Source organism: Theropithecus gelada, chromosome 7b (genome assembly GCF_003255815.1).
Source record: "Theropithecus gelada isolate Dixy chromosome 7b, Tgel_1.0, whole genome shotgun sequence".
In the NCBI taxonomy this organism is placed as follows: domain Eukaryota; kingdom Metazoa; phylum Chordata; class Mammalia; order Primates; family Cercopithecidae; genus Theropithecus; species Theropithecus gelada.
In genome coordinates, this window is record NC_037675.1 from 85,157,521 (window position 1) to 85,178,642 (window position 21,122).

The 21,122-nt window shown below is 35.3% G+C and overlaps 1 pseudogene; it reads left to right on the top strand.

Moving 5' to 3' along the window:
- The first annotated feature begins 5,847 nt into the window (after nt 1-5,847).
- LOC112629610 lies at nt 5,848-5,949 on the top strand (annotated as a pseudogene).
- The last annotated feature ends 15,173 nt before the right edge of the window (nt 5,950-21,122 follow it).

Genomic DNA, 21,122 nt, shown 5'->3' on the forward strand with positions numbered 1-21,122 from the left:
CAAAATTCTGTTCTCTTCCTCAATCAGATAAGGGAAACCTATCATCCCTGTTATTTATTTGTCAGAAATCTAAATGCTTCTTAGACAAGCACACAAACACCTACATACACAAACAAAACACTTACTTGCTGTTGAATTTGAATTGTATCACATGGTTGTGGAGTTAAGGCAAAAGGCAAGGGAAATTATAATGTACTTTCTGCTCTATTTATCCAGTTTTTCAAAATAATGAAGTTTTCATCTGTATCTAGGAGAGAGCTTGTCTTAAAAATTGCATAATGTACAATGATTATTTCTTAGGGGAATTGGAGACAAATTAAAGGTAAGACAATACTATTGAACTGGCTTTTCCTCAAGGAGTACTCTATAGAACTGGGTAATAATGTTGCACAAACTATGGATCTGAAACACATATGCTTTCATCATCACCATCTGTACTGAATTTATAAATGAGAGAAGAGAGTGTGCTAGAAAATTTAGATTAACAATATATTTGCCCTTTTATATACTAGCACTTTAAGTACAATTGTTTAAAAAGCTACTTTCTCACTAAAATATCGTATCAAGTCAATAGTAGCTTTTTATTCTATCCCGATAGAAAAGCTAAAACTCAGTGTAAGAGCAGTGAGGCTTAGTGAGGCTATCAAAAACAGGATGGTTCAATTTTGTCGTCAGAGGACATGAGACAACACTGTGTCATAGGTTTAATAGATCACAAAAATTATATACTATTTAATAAAAAATCCCAGAACACCTGTCAAGGTAAATTGTTGTGAAACAAATGATGAGAATAATATGACATCATTATTATTATTATTATTATTATTATTTTGAGACGGAGTCTCGCTCTGTCTCCCAGGCTGGAGTGCAGTGGCGCGATCTCGGCTCACTGTAAGCTCCGCCTCCCGGGTTCACGCCATTCTCCTGCCTCAGCCTCCAGAGTAGCTGGGACTACAGGCGCCCGCCACCTCGCCCGGCTAATTTCTTTTTGTATTTTTAGTAGAGACGGGGTTTCACCGTGTTAGCCAGGATGGTCTCGATCTCCTGACCTCGTGATGCGCCCGCCTCGGCCTCCCAAAGTGCTGGGATTACAGGCTTGAGCCACCGCGCCCGGCCGACATTATTCTTTAGTGTGCATGCACTTGTTAACAACACACAGAAGGGATTGTTAATGTGTTAATGTGTTAATGTTGTTAATGTGTTAACAACACACATTCAGGGATAATCTTGAAACTTTGGCAGCTTCCTGCTGGGATGAGAGAGGCAGATTTCATGGAAGTCCCCAGAAATGCCAATGTGAGTGTTCATTTTATGTTTCAATTTCACTGGGCCATCAGGTGCCAAAACTTGGTCAAATATCATTCTGGATGTTTCTGTGAGAGTGTTTCTAAATGAGATTATATTATTTAAATTGGTAGACTGGGTGAAGCACGTTGCCCTCTCTAATGTGGGTGGGCCTCCCCTAATCAGTTGAAGGCGTGAATGGCATGAAAAGGCTTTCCCTCCTCAATTAAAAAATACTCGCCGTGAGTGACTGACTTTCTACGGGGACATTGGCTTTTTCCTGCCTTCTAACTCAAATGGAATCATTGGCTCTTCCTGGGCCTTGAACATGCTGGCCTTCAGACTGAAACCATACCATTGGCTCTCCTTGGTCTCCAGCTCCTAACTCACCCGTTTGAAACCTGTCAGTCTCCATAATCACATGAACCAAATTCTTATTTTTAGTTTTCATATTTAAAACATTTTTTGAGACAGGGTCTCACTTTGTCATCCAGGCTGGAATGCAGTGGTGTGATCATGAATCACTGCAGCCTCAACCCAAGTGATCCTCCCACCTCAGTCCTAAAAGTAGATGGATCTACAGCCACGTACCATCACACCTGACTAATTTTTGTATTTTTTTTTTTGTAGAGACAGGGTTTTGCCATGTTGCCCAGGCTGGCTTCGAACTCTTGAGTTCAGGCATTACTCCCGCCTCGGCCTCCCAGTGTGTTGGGATTACAGACATGAGTCGCTGCTCCCAGTTTATAAATCATCTTTCTCTCTCTCTTTCTCTCTCCTTCTCTCTCTCTTTGTACGTGTGTCTATGTGTGTGTGTGTGTATACCTTTTTGGTTTTGCTTATCTTATTCATTTATGCTTTATAAAATAAAGCATATTTTATATACTTTATATACAATTTATGTAACTATATTTCATGAAAAATAAGCTATATTTTATTAAGCATAACTTTGTTTATAAAATATGCTTTGTTTTGTTTCTTTGGAGAATATTAATATAGCCAAAATACTGTTGTTTTAAAACCATTGTCTTCTATGAAATAAATTAAATGCCACATAGATCTTCACATTTTTTTTTGTCCTATGACACTGTGACACTGGGATTAACTGAAAAAAAAGGGTAATGTAATAATGCAAATGCACATTTCTATGATTTATGGTATATAGGGAGTATGAGCATGTGTCTCTGGCAATCTCCCCTAATTACCTTTCTCCTTTGTACTGATCTGTTATCAGAAATAGAAGAGCTGTGGCCTGTGATCACAGAACCTTAAAGAAATATCTTCCAAGTTTTGATTCAATATCTAATTTTCTATATAGCTAATATAAAAATGGCCCAATGGAAGATATGTCTTGGTTCACCAATATTCTCCACTACGTTACTCATTTTCCAAAGACAAATGTAACAAATATATATTGAATTTTTTAGTAAATAAACGTATGTACACATGAATATTTGATACTTGTTATCATCAAAATACTATTTAACCTAAAGTGTTGCTTTTATTCTTCCATTTGAAAGTAAAATGTGTTTTCTGATTTGTGTGCAGTTTAACCAAAGTCTGAAATTTTTCTTTTTGTATTTGTTTCACATGGTTTTCTTTGCTTTAAATATCATGTTATTTTTATGTATAAGTCAATTCTTAGTTTTTTTAAATGTGCTTGCAAACATATATTATAATTGCATACTTAATGATATTGAAAGCATTTTAGTGGTCCTTCTAAGGAACACAGCAATGCATATAGGAAGTGGAGCTGAGTTCAGCTGAACAAATACTTATATGATGCTTTCTTGGCATCTTTCACTTTGCTAGGGGTTATAAAATCCAGGACTCCTACTTGGAGTAGGCACGAGTGCAATGAAGGAGTCACACACAGTCTCTGAGAACTTTGCTGGAAATGCAGAGGAGGAGGATCACCTAAAACAGAGCACTGGGGAAGAAGTAGAAAAAAAATGTATTCAGTCTTGAAGAAAGAACTGTGTATTAGCCAAATGAAAAATAGGAGTAGATGACTTTTGTTGGCAGGAGAAGCACCACAGATAGGGAAGATTCAAGCCATAAGAGTTAGTTACATATAAAAAGCAATTTAGTATTGGTGTACTATAAGGAGAGTTAAAGGAATCAATAGAGTGAATATGGAATGATGAGGGTTTTCTTTTTTTTAGCTGTTCATATAATATGAACTAGCCATAATTCACAAAGAAGAAATGGAATGAAAAGAAAGGGTAATGCGGGCTGGTATTGAATAAAGACAAAGTGACCTTTAAAAAACATTTATTAAGACATTAGTGAATATCATAAATGGTACAGGTTTATATTCTACTATTCGATAAGCTTTTACACATGAATCACCTGTGAAACCATCACTGCACTCAAGATAATGAGTGTATCCCTCTGCCAAAACTTTCCATGTTTCCTTACTTAATCCCTTCTACATTAATCCCTTTTCATGCTTCTGATAATGACATACCCGAGACTGGGAGACTGGGAAGAAAAAGAGGTTTAGTGGACTTATAGTTCCACATGTCAGGAGAGGCCTCACAATCATGGCAGAAGTCAAGGAGGAGCAAGTCACATCTTACATGGATGGCAGCAGGTAGAGTGAGAGCTTGTGCAGGGGAACTCCTCTATACAAAACCATCAGATCTCGTGAGACTTATTCCCTATCATGAGAACAGCATGAGAAAGACCCACCCCCACAAGTATTCAGTCAAATCCCACTGATTCCCTTTTGAAATACATGAGAATTGTGGGAGTTACAATTCCAGATGAGATTTGGGTAAGGACACAGCCAAGCCATATCACCTTCATTGCAGCCCTTCCTACAATCACTCCCTCATTCCCAGGAACCACTGATCTGCTTTCTGCCACTGCAGATTCATTGCATCTTTTTCAGTTTCAAATACATTGAATTATACAGTACATACAATTCCTGTGTAGGATTTCTTTTGTTCAGTATAATTATTACATGCTTGTACCACAATGTGTTTACCCATGTACCTTTTGATGGTTATTTCCTGTTTGAGACTATTAAAATTTAAGCTTCTATGAACATTCATGTACAAGTCTTTGTGTAGATACACACTGTCATTTTACTGGAATAATGAGATGATAATATTTGTTTACCTATTTAAGAAATTGTCTCTTTTAAGTTTTTAATTGGACACCACTTTCCCTATTGCACACTGGTCATCACTCCCTCCCCACCACCAGCTTTAAGACTTTATACAATTATTGAGACAAAGGACCCACAGGACCAATGAGTATGAAATACAGTTTATTACTCATATGGAAAAGGGCAAACATTTACCCCAAGGAAAATAGGGCAGTATCAGTTCATAATGATGGAAGACAGGTGAATTTAAACTTTCTGCATGCTCCAAGGAAGGGAGCAAGCTGGCTTTCTTACTGGCTTCCGAAGAGGTGGAACAAAGGGGAGAGGGAAAGTGTGAGATTTGAAAGCTGTCTTTGATCAAATAAAAAATAGAGTCTTTGACTTGTATACTGCCAAACTCTTTTGCAAAGTGGTTTTACAATTTTATGTTCTAACAGTATGAATATTTCAGTTCCTCCATTTCCTTGCCAACATTTGGCATGCTCAGTCTTTGAAACTTTAGACATTTTAATAGGCCTATAGCAGTGTCTCTGTGCAGTTTTGGTAGGCATTTCTCTACCAACTAGTGATGTTGAACATATTCTCACTGCTCATTTTCCTTTCCTATATCTTACTTAGTTATCTGTCTGTTCAAATCATCTGACAATTTGTTATTGAGTTTTTTGTTGTCTTATTTTTGAATATTGGCTGTTTTATATGGATTCGGAATCACATACTCTTTATCAGATATGTGGTTTACAAATGTTTTCCCCATATGTAGATTGTCATTTCATTCCATTACCAGTGTAATTCAAAATGCAGAAATCTCTAAATTTAAGAAATTCAATTTATGTTTTTTTATACATCATACTATCATGTATAAGAACCCAAGGCCCAAAATATGTTTTTCTTCTAGAAGTTTTATAGTTATAAACTTTACATATTGATGTAATCATTTTGAGTTCATTTCAAAAAATGATGTGAGACCTGGATCAAAATTTTTATTATTTCATATCCACAACAAATTATTACACCTGTGTTGATCAATTAATCATATATGTGTAGGTCTATTTTTGAACTCTATTCTGTTTCATTGATCTATTTGTTTAAACTGATGCCAATACCAAACCTCTTGAATACTGTAAGTTAATAAGACTTAAATTCAGAAGTGTAAGTCCATCAAAGTTGTCCTTCATTTTCAAAGTACTTTGAAATGAATTTTAGAGTCAGTTTGTCATTTTTACCAAACAAAAATATTGTGCTACAATTATAATTAAAATTCTTTTGAATCTATTGATCAATTTAAAGAGAATTTTCAAGTTAAGAATATTGAGTCTTCTGGCCCATAAACACAGTACAGGTATTTCTCTTCACTTATTTATATCTTCTTAAGTTCTCTCAGCAAATTTTAAAGTTTTCAGTGTAGAGCTCTTTTTCATTCATTGTCAGATTTATGTCTTAAAATTTCATAGCACTCCCCTTGACAAGCATTGAAGAGGCCCTTGGGCCTGACAATACGCACACGGTTAAGGCATTGCCACCTACTTCGTGGCATCTAACCATCGTTTCAGGCCAGGTGTGGTGGCTCAGTCTGTAATCTCAGCAATTTGGGAGGCCGAGGTGGGCGGGTCACCTGAGGTCAAGAGTTTGAGAGAAGCCTGGCCAACACGGTGAAACCCCGTCTCCACTAAAAATACAAAAAATTAGTCTGGCCTGGTGGTGGCATGCCTGTAATCCCAGCTACTCGGGAGGCCGAGGCAGGAGAATCTCTTGAACTTGGGAGGCAGAGGTTGCAGTGAGCCAAGATCCCCCCACTGCACTCTAGCCTCGGTGACAGTTGAGACTCCATCTAAAAAAAAAAAAAAATTCATAGCCTGATTCAGTTTTACATGGTATTTCTTTAAATTTCAGCTTTCAATGATCTGTTGCAAGTATATACGCATAGGTTTGATTTTTTTTGTATAATAGTCTTGTATTCTGATAAACACAATTATTAGCTTAAGTTGTTTTTCTAAGATTCCACAAAGTTTTCTAAATGGGAAAATTAATGACAATGCTGTTTCTTCTTTTGCAAATAGGAATTTATTTTATTTATTTACCTTTTTCTTATTTTGATGCCTAGAAATACTAATAGAATGATAGATATAGTGAGAACAAATACTGTATTTTTTTCCAAATTGTAAAGGAAAACATTCGGTCTTTAATCATCAAGTGTGATGTTAATGTAGATATTTTTATAGCTGCAATTATCAAATTTAGGAAGTTTACTTTGATTTCTAGTTTAGTGAGAGGTTTGTTTATTTTCTTTGTTGGCGTGTATGTATGTCTATCAGAAATGGACACTGGATTTTAACAAATGCTATTTTGTGCATGTGTGGAAATGATTTCTTTCTGTTTTTACTCTCTTACTGTGCTAAAATGCATTAATTCATTTTCAAATATTAAACCAACCAGTTATTTCTTTAAAAATAATCTCCTTATAAAGTACATGAAGAAGAAAAGAGAAGTATTCCCATTAGAATAAGGCAGAGCAGTTTAACCCAGTTTTTACTTTCATGTTCAAGATAAAGTAAAATTAACTTGAAATCATAAAGTTAAGAATAGACATAGTTATAATTTGCTACTACATCAAAAGAGTTTCAGTTTCCGGGTCCAGGTCACTTAATTTATAATCACAGCACATCAGAAATGGTGGCGATTTTAGGTAGTTTTCTTTGAAGCAAACACTAAGACTGAGAATAACATTCAGAGGAAACAACAGGTGCTGGAGAGGATGTGGAGAAATAGGAACACTTTTACACTGTTGGTGGGACTGTAAACTAGTTCCACCATTGTGGAAGACAGTGTGGCGATTCCTCAAGGATCTAGGACTAGAAATACCATTTGACCCAGCCATCCCATCACTGGGTATATACCCAAAGGGTTATAAGTCATGCTGCTATAAAGACACACGCTCACGTATGTTTATTGTGGCACTCTTCACAATAGCAAAGACTTGGAACCAACCCAAATGTCCATCAGTGACAGACTGGATTAAGAAAATGTGGCACATATACACCATGGAATACTATGCAGCCATAAAAAAGGATGAGTTCATGTCCTTTGTAGGGACATGGATGCAGCTGGAAATCATCATTCTCAGCTAACTATCGCAAGAACAGAAAACCAAACACCACATGTTCTGACTCATACGTGGGAATTGAACAATGAGAACCCTTGGACACAGGAAGGGGAACATCACACACTGGGGCCTGTTGTGGGGTGGGGGGAATGAGGAGGGATAGCATTGGGAGATATACCTAATGTAAATGACAAGTTAATGGGTGCAGCACACCAACATAACACATGTATGCATAGGTAACAAACCTGCACGTTGTGCACATGTACCCTAGAACATAATGTATAATAAAAAACAAACAAACAAACAAACAAACAAACATCCAGAGATTAGGGAGTGCTTTTAAGGTTAGTACCTGCTGTGGAAGGAAAGAAGGCTTAGTTAGGTAGAGGGAGTAGCTGATCCTCCCAAAGCCACAGAAGATATTTTAGAGAGCTATGAAGATGAGGTATCGTCCTTCCAAGTTGAGTCCATTTGGGTTTAGGTGTCCAGAAATTTAGGTTTCTATATACTCACATCAACTAGTTATTAAAAACATGCTGCCCCTGGAAATGCGGGCAGGACCTTGGACCAGTTTCTCCTCTTCAGCTAAGGGCAGTTCTCAAAGAAAAGCTGAAAACTGCAACTATCATCTCATAACACTACTGACCATGGTAGAATTACGTTTTTTCTTCCCAAAGGGGAATTGTGGGCATTTCGACAGTGTTTACTACACTGGCCGACCAGAAGTGACTCCCCCTTCAACTACAGAACACTGTAATTCAATGAACATAAAGCTTGGCAAGATTACGAAATGGACCATGGACTAATATTTTATGATGTCTTAAAACTAAAGTCCAATCTCTTGGAACTGTTATTGATTCATTTTTTAAAAAGTCAAATGAACTAAATTTTTACTGAAAAATTGTTTTATTAGAAAAATGACAAATATAGCTCATGTTCATTTCAGCAAGGTATTTTATAAAGTAAATCATTACCAAATATTGAATCAGCAGGATTAATCTAGGGTGAATGATAGTCCAGTTGTAAAAAGTCAGAGTTATTTGACTGATTAGACTCAATGCATGTTGACAAATGAACCTTGGCAACCTTGACTCTCTTCCTTTCTCATGCCAATCCATTTTGCACAGAAATGAAATGAGAAAGTATTCCTAGAATACTTGACAACAGAACCAAAATCATAATAATTCCCAACCAACAATGACTTTTGTAGGTAATGAAGATTCTGCAGTGTGTATTAAATAACTAGAATTGTGTTTATTTTGCTTGGAAAACAATGCAAAAACCAATTTGCTTGAAATAAAAATATATATGTGCATGTGTATATACATACATATGTATGTGTGTATATATATATCTGAGAGAAAATACTGCGTATATATCTAAGAAAACCTTTGTAGTATTATCTAACAGTCAGCAATTATGTCATAGTCAGTAGGTTAATTATAATAAAATTGTTGGGAAAATTTAGCTTCTATCACAAATACTGTTCCAACTTTAAATGAATATGCAAAGTTTTTCATAGTAATATCCTAAGATATTTAATATTCTAAAATATATTTCAATTGACAAATCAATAATCCTTGAAATTATTTAAATGCATTTTGTATTTTTATAGGAAAGACATTGCACATTTAAGAAAACATCTAGAAACTCATGTTTACAATAAAAAGTATATGAAAAGTATAGGCTTAATATGCATTATATGATAACTAAAATGTAAATATTGTATAAACTTCTTTAAGTAAAACTGACAAAGAATGTAGTGCTTTGACTTCTCAAAAATTCTTTCTGAGAGCTGCTTCACTTAGTTTCTAAATAAGTATCTCAGAAAATTAAATTATATGTTTTCATTACAACTTTTCAGGAAGATCTGCATCAAAAATATTTAGGACACACACACACACACACACACACACTTTCACAGTGTAGAGACTACTCATTGATACCAAAATATCTACTCTCCTTTCCTTGTCGGCAGCAGAACATTGATCGAAGCTGGTATATTGCTCTTAAAGTGAAACATGACACTCATCAGGTGTCCTTCTAGCTAAAATATTTGGTAGATATGATCTATGAAATTTCTTTGAATTTTCCATTTTAATAAGACATACCTTTCTTCTGGTGCTTCCATCCTGTTGCCAGGAGTGAAGATTTGACAGCTGGATATGCAGGAGAATATTCTGGGGCCAGGAGGCTATGGTTCTGATGAATGTGCATTGATCACACTAATCCTGTACCAGCAACTTCTGGAATTCATTTACTAGAAAGAAAAATACATTTTATGTTAGTCATTTTTACTTTCTTTTGATGATTATTTTCTATAACGGTGGCTAAATTATGATACAGAATAAATATAAATTCTGACTTCTATGTTAAATCACCACATACTTCAAAATCCACAAAAAATTAAATAAGAAGCCTAGAGTTTTAGTTGATTAAAACATCTCTATGAGTTAATAACAAAACAAGCATGCTCTCTTAGCATATTTGAATAGAAGTTCATTGATGGGCACAGCGTACATGTATGCCTCCTTCCCACCACATGCTTACCCTGGAGGTTCGTTTTTCAAATTTGTTTCCTGGGCTTTATTTATTAATTTAATTTTTCCTTAGTTTTGAATGGAGGCTCTGAAAATAGTGCAGCTTTCTGACTATAACACATGTCATGAGAGTCAGGCAAGTTGAAGTCTATCCAAATGATACTTTGAAACTCCATAGCCAAAAGAATCCTTGCAATCTCTTTCTCTAATTGAATATCTGGGAAAATATAGACCCTAAGGACTACTGTGAACCATATCAGGAGTGTAGCTTTCTCCAAAATTCTGGGATATGAGGATGAACATAGAAGTAAAGGCCAAAGAAAGAGTGCTGGTGGTGCCCCATTCCTGCTCCCACAATCCCCTAATCTTGGCACCTCTGCCCTGCCTGGGTTTGTGTAAGTAAATGTATTTTCATTTTTTAACATTTTCTTTTTGCCAAGGTTAGTTAAATTTGTTTCATAGAGGCATACTAACTCAAATATGTAAGGATCTGTGAGATGTGATCGAACCATAATTTGTACACAAATGAGAAAACTAAGGTCAATGGCTGAAAGTTATAAAGTGACATGAATACCTATGCTCTAAAGCCCCTTTAACTAGGATATTTTGGCTATCCCTTCTCTATCCTTAATGCCAAGCACAGAATTGAAGAACTCAGTAGATATTTACTAAAGGGAAATAAATGAATACATGTTCTATTCAAACTTTCAATTATGCCTAAATAGCTCAGCATATTAGAATATATTGTATGTGAGACATCTTGATATTCAGAAGGTAAAAGTAACTTCCATGACATCGTAATCAAACTGGTTATTTGTTAATGTTACAATTTACATATTTTATATTGTGTATCTATTAACAAACTATTGTAGCTATAGTTATTTTACCAAGTTTATATTTTAACTTTTATACTAGAAAACCGCTTATTTATCATGTGTTTATCCTTTCTAGGGACAGAATCCAGGGATGTTACAAAAACAGAAAAAAGTAATGCCTGTTCTATTTCAGTCAATCAGGAACATGGTGTGTGGTATTATCATTGGTGGCTTAGTTCCTTTAGACTACTATCACAAAAAAATAGTTTAGACTGGGTGATTAATAAGGAATAGAAATATATTTCTCATAGTTCTAGAGGCTGGGTAGTTCAAGGTAAAGGTGCCAGAAGATTCGGTGTCTGGTGAAGGTTTATTCTCTGCTTCATACATGACATATTCTTGCCACATTTTCAAGGGCAGAGGAGGAAAACAAGCTCCCTTGGGCCTCTTTTATAAAGGCAGTGATCCCATTCGTGAGGGCAGAACTTTCATGATCTAATCACTTCCCAAAGACTCTTATTACCGCCTTGGGGGACACACACATTCTAGAACATAGCAACGGACATATAAAAACATTATACATGGCACCTATATTTACAACAGAGTCTAACCAAGATCAATTATTAGTAAAGGAGTTTTTAATAATTGTCCTTTTTTATGCCTTTTCATCTTTAGTATATAAGAATAGAAAGAAAAATATAGTAACATTTTGTAATGTAAACAACATTGGTGCCACCTGTCTGCATTTTTCCTGCTCACATGGACATGATTTTTTTTATTTCCTTAAATAATCAACAAGAAGTATCAACTTTGTGTAGGCAAAACAACTAGCTTTCATAGGAATACACTTTCACAAAAGAAAAGGAGATTTATGCTGGATTTAGGCATGCTGAGAGAAGGAACAAGAGTAAACTGCTAGCAGCAAAAGGCATTTCAGAGTAGCCACAATGACCAGCCTACGAAAAGAAATTAACAGTCACACAGTTTTCTCATCTCATACTCAGTGTCGATTGAATAAATTATCTCGTGTCTTATATTAAAATAAGAAAATCATTATTTTCAGCTGGAAACACACTTGATATCTGTATTTTGCTAATATTCAGTATTTCTCTTCCTGCTTTTCTCAATGCACGATAAGAAAAGCTCACGTAAATCAAATCTTGAGAAACGTTATTTTGTGCACAAGGCAATCTTCTTGAAAAATGACTTTTTTTTAGGATAAACATTTGCTATTGGCAGAAAAAAGTCCAATATCTATTTTATGTATTTGAAACCGCCACTTAAAATATAAAATCTTATTTGGATCTGGAATTACGTCTGCTTAATGGCTGTCTTGTTTTTTTTTTTTTAAGATTCAGTTTTCATTGAGTTCATCACAGGTAAAGAATGGCATGAAATTCAGCGAGCAATACAATTCTAACAGCTTGTTGACTGCCAACTCCTACTTAACATGTTCTGTTAATTTAATATAATACAAAGTGGCTGATTTTAATAGGCATTATTTTATTTTTACGATTTAACTCTAAGATATCCGGATGCATTTTTGTGTTTTTATATTATTTTTTCCCCAAACACAAGATCAGCTTATCAGAAGAAAAGTAAGTGCTCAGAATATAGAATATAATTGAATGTCATCATTGTTAAGTACTATTTAAATTGGTAACTGTAACATTTAGTTGAGCTATTCAGAGTGACATGATGTTTAAAGCGTGAGTCATTTGCCTTAGAGTAATGAATAGCCACTTAATAGATTTTAAGATGTTTAAAAGAATTAAGTTTCAAAGGCCATCTTCTTCCTTGGAATACATACATTGCTTGAAATTGACAGCTAGACATTTGACACTTGGTTGTTTGTTTAGTATATTTTCAAAGGTACCAGCTGGCTTAGACTAGGCTTTAAGCTCTTCTAAATGACTACTAAAATATAATTTACAATTTATTCTCCAATCTTAAGTTCAAAACAAGACAAAATGAAACAATGATGACAAACCACTACAGTCCAAACATTTTAGCAGTGGAAAATCCACCATATATTTCAAAAGATCACAATAAAATTGACAGGTGAGTAAAGGAATACATAGATAATATGAGAAAAGAAAGCTTCTAGGTTTGAGGATTATATATGTTGAGTAAAATTCATCAACAGGATGTGAAGATGTCACGAGATGATCAATAGAAAGTTACTATAATAATTAATATACTCAGCCAAAAGCTGTTAGCAAATGAAAATAAAATAATTTGTAGGAATAAATTAAGATTTTGTGAGTCAGAGATTGCTTCGAAAACGTCAGCTATGTTCTCTATGTTCAGAAAGATGTGCATGTATAACATGACGATGGCATTTCTGTACACAACACAAGGACTCATTTACCCACTTTATCAAGTCCCTAATGTCAGCTTTCAGTTGCACCCCTGTAGGTATGAATCTATCATACATTATTAAACTAAGAAAGAGACTGTGTCTACATAGACAAATCAAAATAACAGATTCGGACAACTAACAAGATTAGCAAGGAAATTATTTAAGATATTTCCAAGAGAGGAATAAATATTTTAAAAGAGCAAGCTTAAACTAAATTATTTAGATAACCCTTCAGTATCAGCTTCACCGTTTATATGCACATGACCTAATGAATAGAGCAAGTAGCTTAGTTAAGTTGACATTCCAGAGACACAACTAAATTGGCAAATGTAAGTGGGATCTGATGCTACATGACATGCAAAGATAATTTCTTGCATATATTTAACGGTCCAAAGTGCATAAAACCTTATAAAATAAATGCAATTTATGTAATTGAGTCTAAGTATTTCTTAGCAATTCATTCACATCAATATATGAATTTTGGACAATACAAAAATATGTGAAAGAATAACTCGACTTTCCAGTGATAATCAATCTTCTGTATCAAAAGCAATTATTAGTTATGAGAGGAAGAGACTGAATGTTACCCATAACATTAAACTTTTTCCATCTTTATTAACTTCTCAAAAGTAAGTAATAAAGTTGATGGCAAGTATCACAAAGAGAAGAGGTGTTACTTATATTCTTCCCAATGAGTTAATTTACCTGAAACTAATTTACCAACCTCAGGTTGGCTTCCAACTATCAAAACAAAATCAAAATAAATAAAAATGGACACACAGATGTGTCAATCTCTTTAATATGTCTGTATATCTTATATTTTGCATATTATTATGTTTATTCAGCTGTAGTTTACTCTTCCATTCTTGTTCTCTCGTAAAAGAATAGAACAAAGAGAAATCAGTAGATGTATTTTGTTTTGTTGAGGGAAGGTCGTTAACGGTATGCAAAAGATAAGTGCTTCTGTTGTTTTTCATGTAGTGACATCTTGCATGCAGCTGTGAACAATTTCATTTATGCCAAATAGTCTGTTGAGTTATCATTCAAGAATGGCTTTATTAGCCAGCACATATTTAGTAACATAAATCTTGAAATTAGCAGTAAAATCCCATGGAGGCCTTTGGAAGCATTTAACTTAGAATGATAACACTCTAATTCACAAATTCCCATTTTTGGAACCCAGAGAAATACATTTTCATAAAATGTCTTTTCTGACGATGGAAGTAGGTAAGAAATGCAGGTTCAGGCTCAAATAAATGCCTAAATTCAAAAGATTACAGAAGAAATATGGAGAATACACAAGTTTGAACTTTCAGTTATTTAATAAAAATATGACATTCAATAGCACTCTTTTAAAATGACCACCCTAAAGGACCTAAAAATAAAAGCGATGTTCTTTGATTTGGACTTCACTAGGCTTAGTCATAAAGGTAAATAACAAAAGGATGGATTAATTAGATAATAGCAATAACAATAACAATAATAATAAAGACGTGCTTTGGAGAAGCAGAATATTGTAAGCCTAATTACTTCTTATTTATTTGTTTGAAATTCCATATTAGATTTATTTATGAACAGCAGGGATAAGCTTACAGCAAATTATCTTCCCATGTATGAAAGGATGCTCAATGCAAATACCCTTGTTTAAACATTTAGACAAGGTTAGATATAGAAAATCAGGAATCTATTATTGGTAGATTTTATTACCTTGCTCATTGTTTGTTTTGAGTAAATCTAGAAGGCAAGTATAACAATTGCCACACTTTTACACAGTTTGAGAACTGGTTCTTCATTGTGGGATCTTGACTCAGGATTCACACAGGAAAACAAACACTCTAGGTACTTTAGATTAAGAATTTTTGTCAGATTTTCAGACACGTTGTTACCAAGGATGCCAACCTACAGCATCAAAGGGACAGAGCTGTTCTTAAGAGCTCACACAGAAACTCCTCTGATCCCCCACACCCAGAACCTCTAGGAAGCCACTAGACAGTCAGTTTGTAGCACCAGTAGGTCTCATTCTCAGATGCTCATCAGCAAATCACATTGAACTTTGTCTTTGTCATTGGTCCACCCAGTTTTTGGCCTTTGCCTTTCCTTTCCTCACAATTTCCAAATGTGGCAGGAAGTTAGTTCAAAGTCAGAGGAAAAGGATTCTGGAAAGTGTAGTTCCTGGGTTCTCTTCTGAAAGACACAGGAAGTATTTAATTTAGGAGGTGGAAGTGGAGGTGATGTTCAGGGACACAAAGAATGGTCCAGCTCATGACTAGGTGCATGAATTGATCTCTACTCTCTGAGATGCCTGAAAGAATATGTATGCATTTAGTTGTATACGTGATAGGCAGCAGTTAAAAACTCATTCATATAGGTCTACAATTTTTATCCATCTTTCCCAAATCCAAAAATCTCAGAAAATTCAAGTTTTAAAATAACCCATTTGTTGGGCAAACTTGACTGGAGCTTGACTCACAGTGAGACACTTGTGCTGCTCACATATAAAGCTTTACATATTCTTCATGTATGACTTTTAGATGGAATATTCTCATTTTTGCTGGAGAAATTTCAGAGTGTCTGGTTGTGGAGTTCTGTAACATATTAGTTATCTCAAATCAGAAAAAAATCTAAATCCTGAAACATATTAGGACTGAGTTCCACAATTGGATTGCGGACTAGTATTTTGTCGATTTCCTCCTCTGTGAAGTTTTATTCTAATGAAATGATACTTTATCAAAATAATTTCTGAAATCATTGTCGCAATTGGCACATTCAACATTCATGCCAACCATCAATCTAAATAATTTGTCTCCTCCAGAATAAAAGTGAGGTGTACCTAAATTGCATTAATTGCTTATTATCTAACTACCACTCTATGAGATTATGAAAAAAACCCAAAAAACTAAAAATAAATGTCAATTTAACAGAACTCTGCCTGACAAAACAGTTAAATGTTTTATCAAACCAGCGTGTACAGATTTAGTCTAATGATTCTGTCTTTAATGGATGTCATTATTGTTTAGCATAAGTACAAATTCATGAACATAACCTTAAATAGTACACCATTCCTAAGAATTAATGAATATATTGCATGCATAACACAGCCGCTAATGCGATCATTTTCCTTTTAATGCATAAAGTTTAATTTTTAAAGACCATTGTATTTTCCTTTAGTTTTCAAGCCCAGTACTTGAGATACAGATGAAATTTTTATTGCCTGATTTAAAGTAGTAAAAAACCCTGATTTGACCACATTTATAGCAACGTGATATGGAAAAGTTAGACGGATCCTCCTTTATAAAATGCTATTATGTGGAATAGTTAGATGCATCCTCCTTTATAAAATGCTATTATCATGCTGCAGCATTAATCATTGAATTGCATTTGTAATTATAATCGATGGGAATTTTTATCACTTTACCTACTATGGCTATGTTTTGACATAATGGAACCAAAAAGAAGAGACCAATTCCATTGTCTAGTTACTACAAAGAGAACAGCTGCCCCAAAGAGAAGTCCAAATCTATGACAGTCCTTGCACAAGTGATACATTTACATTTAAAAACACAGATTCAGTAGGTATTCGTTACAACAGTATAGTCTGTTTTAATTCTACCAGTGTTGTTCTGTATATTTGTTGCAGATGATAGAATAACCAATATGAGATAAATGTGCAGACTGTAATTATTAGAAAAATGAGGCACAATTATCAATTTTCTGAAATGCTTGAGATTCTAAAATTTTATTCGCATCAGGTTAGTCATCTTACAGACATGGAGATTAGATAAAACCTATGTGTTTGGGGCAGCTTTTTATTGTACTTCTTTTGAACCATAATTCTACTTTGTAGAATATCAACAGTTGATCAACAGCCTTAATTTGAGTGTCTTTTCTAGCTTTGCAGGGATGGTGATAATGGCATGGGGTTTTGGCTTACACATTTCTTAAGAATAAGTGTTTTGTAAACTGCACAAAACAGAAGCAATAAGAATTTGTTGTCTCTTATTCACACAAAATATAATTTAAAAAATTGTCATTGATAAGGGAAATACAGTAGATACTTTAAATTTTTTCAGTTTAATATATTGCTTGTATTTACAATTATGTATTATAAACTACTGGAAGCTGGATGTCTTAAATTTCTTTTATACACTCTTCCTCTCATGCACAAAACTGAACTAAGTAGAATAATGTATACATAGTAGATATTTAGTAATAAACAATTACAATATGTTTTATCTGGAAGAGCAGTTAGAAGTCTTCTCACTTGACATTTCATCCAGTGCAGAAATCTCTTCTAGATTTGTAATGAAAATACTACTGGTTTTAGGAAGATTCTGAGCTCCAAGATAGCTGTTTCTCTTTTTTTTTTTTTTTTTTTTTTTTGCAGAAGAATGGCTGTTCCATTAAGTGTAGATTTTTTACTAACATAGAGACCAAAAGTAGCACCTTAAAACTCTCTTTTTTTTTTTTTTTTTTTTTTTTTNTTTTTTTTTTTTTTTTTTTTTTTTGAGATGGAGTCTGGCTCTGTCGCCCAGGCTGGAGTGCAGTGACCGGATCTCAGCTCACTGCAAGCTCCGCCTCCCTGGTTTACGTCATTCTCCTGCCTCAGCCTCCCGAGTAGCTGGGACTACAGGCGCCCATCACCTCGCCCGGCTAGTTTTTTTTTTTGGATTTTTTAGTAGAGACGGGGTTTCACCGTGTTTGCCAGGGTGGTCTCGATCTCCTGACCTCGTGATCCACCCGTCTCGGCCTCCCAAAGTGCTGGGATTACAGGCTTGAGCCACCGCACCCGGCCAGCACCTTAAAACTCTTATCAGTTAGTCCTCGACTCTGGGAGCCCTGTAATATGTGTCTTCTGCATCTCATTGATAAGCTTCAAAGTTTTGAAATCACTTAATGTGACTTCCATTAGTCTTTGATTGATGATTCCAGATACAATGTAGCTAATTGTTCAAGAGTACAGACTCAGGACTCACATAGAAAAGACTCTAGCATTGATGAGTGGAGAAACTTTGGGTACCCAAGTTTCTTACAAGATAAAAAGGACTAGTGACTACCTGACGTCTGGGGTACCTTGAAAATTAAGAGAAAAATTTATGCATATTAAGAACTAACCTGACACAAACTAGGAGCCTAAAAATGTTAACATTATTTTAAGATCCTCCTTACTTTGTTAATACCTGACATGCATGATCTCCAGATATTTTCCTCAATTAAGGTCTTTTGTGACAAGTAAGTTCAGCTATAATGATTTGGTATGTCTTCTAGGATGGAATTTACATACTGTTTCTAATTGTTATGGATTTAACTTTTGTCCAATCCTGTTGAAATAAAACAGAACATTGAGCTCAGAGACCGAGCATGTAAAATAAGTAGGGACAATCTCTTATTAATTTATCAAATTTTTCCACTTAATTGTGCAGCTTAAAATGCTTCTGCATAGCAGTGTGTGTAGAATTATTTTTAAAGCAAGAGAATTTCTCTTTGAGAGACTGTAATTTAATTTACAGTATATTTATAAAATAGGACACAGAGTAATTCCAATTGATTTCAACTTGATTTATGACAAAGTTGGTACAACAGAGCAGTGTGCAAGGATGACCTTTCACTAAATAATGTTGGTCAATTTGACATCCACAAGGAAACATTAAAACTTGACCTTAACTTTACACTGTGTGCCTCATACACAAATCACAGACCAAAATGAAAACTGACTGACGAATTTAACTACAATAAAACTAAAAATTTTACTTCATTTATATTACCCTTAAGAGAGTGAAAAGCAGAACCTCAGAACTGGGGCAGACATCTGTAATGATAATATTAACAATAGAAATGTTTACATAATTTTAACGAATTAATAAGAAAAAAATAATTTAAACCAAGAAGAAAAAAAAATGGCTAAAAACTTTCATAGAAACCTCACACATTTGTTGATTTGCATGGCCAGTTGGCATGTAAAAAGGTGTCAACTGTTGGGGTCCGTGCCGGGGGTGGTGGAGAATGAAAGAACACATAAAAGACAAAGACACACAGAGAACATGGCGGCCGCACTCAGAGCCTCTGCCTCACTTTATTTATACCCCATAAACCCCACGTCAGCAGAAAGAATGCAATGCAAAACAAACTTTCTTTTCCCAGATGTAACCTTCTACTCAGTTCCTTGTTTCTATGCTCTTCCTTATTTGCCCGCCTTCTTGGCGCCTACGGGACTTCATTAAAAGTTCAATTGGAGATACTGTCCTTGAGCCCTATCTATTCTCAGCATACTGTTTTCAAAGGCCCCTGCATTTTCCCCTTTTTGTTTTTGTTTTGCCTCAATCCTAAAAAGGTAGCCCATATTTGTTCCTGTTTTTTCTTTTGTTTTTGGAGGCGATGGAGGGAGCATCGAATCACCAAAAGAAGTAGACCCAATCCAAGTGCCCAAAGCAATATACTTCCAGAGATTGTAGAAATCCATGTTTTCATCTGGGTCCATGGGTTAAAGGCAGCAAGGCGCTGACCCAGCTTCTGCAGGGTTACGGTTCCAGACAACACATGTAATTGTTGTCAAAATGCTTCGGAAATGTTCTGAGTGAGCTCTTGGATGTCCAAACTAATATTTTTATGGCCTACTAATAATTTTCGGGTTACGGTCCAATTTTGATAGATGTTAAAAGGCACAGGCTTTACACAAAATTGAGTGGAGTTCCAATCACATTGTAATGTCATCCGAGTACTGAGTACAGTGAGCTGATCTCCAAGTCATGTCAATGCTTGCTCCATGTTGTCCAATCTTTCAGCAAGTTGAGAGTCAATGTTTCGTTGTTGAAGCCATAACCGGTGAGATTGTTCGTGCCATTGCTGCACAAATTCAGCATTTTGTATACTTTGATGTAGAGCGAGCCCTGCTACGGCCGCAGTGGAGACGATGGTGACAATGCTCATCACCGAGGCAATTATAAGTCCAAGGGCACGGCGGGTTCGCTGGAGAGAAGTCCAAGTATAAGTTTCAAGAGGTGATGCCCCCTACGGTCACGTAAGGTTAACAGGTAGCCAAATTTCCTTACGAGCCCTGAGGATATAAATATCCCCAGTAAAGTTGTGCCACCAAGAATGATTGAGGCAAGACAAAAATGTACACATATCTGTACAATTAACAATTCCCGTATTATTATCACATGTCAAATTCCCCGCTAATAATAGGTAGGGCTTATGGACACAAGCAATAATATATCGGGAGGTATTCCGATATAACTGAATATGAAAGGAGTTATTTGGGTTAGAAAGATTAAGGGACATATTCCCCACAAAAGTGCTAATGGCATCGCCTGCAGCTAACAACTTCCAAAGATGACTCTGTACTTCAGGCTTCCTTCACGCCGTACCAAGGTTTCATTACTGTTAGCGGCAATACTTTTATTTACCTAGTGTCATTTCAAAGGTATGTGACTAAATTTTATTTGAAAATCACCGTGCACACTCCAATCAGTTATTTACATTCCATTGTATTCTAATAAAATTCGGGGTTTAGTTCCCCGACATTGTTGTCACTCCAGCACCTCAATATTAGGAGAAACCTCTAGAATAGGACAAAAAAGTAAAGAACTAGGAAAAGTTTCATTACTATATACAGTATGATTATATTAAAAGCTTCTAGTTACAATAATAACAGTTTTAGCAGCCACATGACTATGATTATAGCGAACAGCCCAGGCTTCATGCGATTTTTGGAGACAATGAGGACTATTTCCCATACATATTGGAAGTCCTTCCACTCCAAATTGGTATGTGCTGATTACAATTCCTGTTTCCCGTTCTATGTTGTCCTTGTCCATATAGGGGGACAGCATCCAAGTAATGTCATTGGTGAAAACCTTAATTTTTGCCTCCTCCCAGGCGACTCCCTGATACAAGGGCGGAAAGGGAA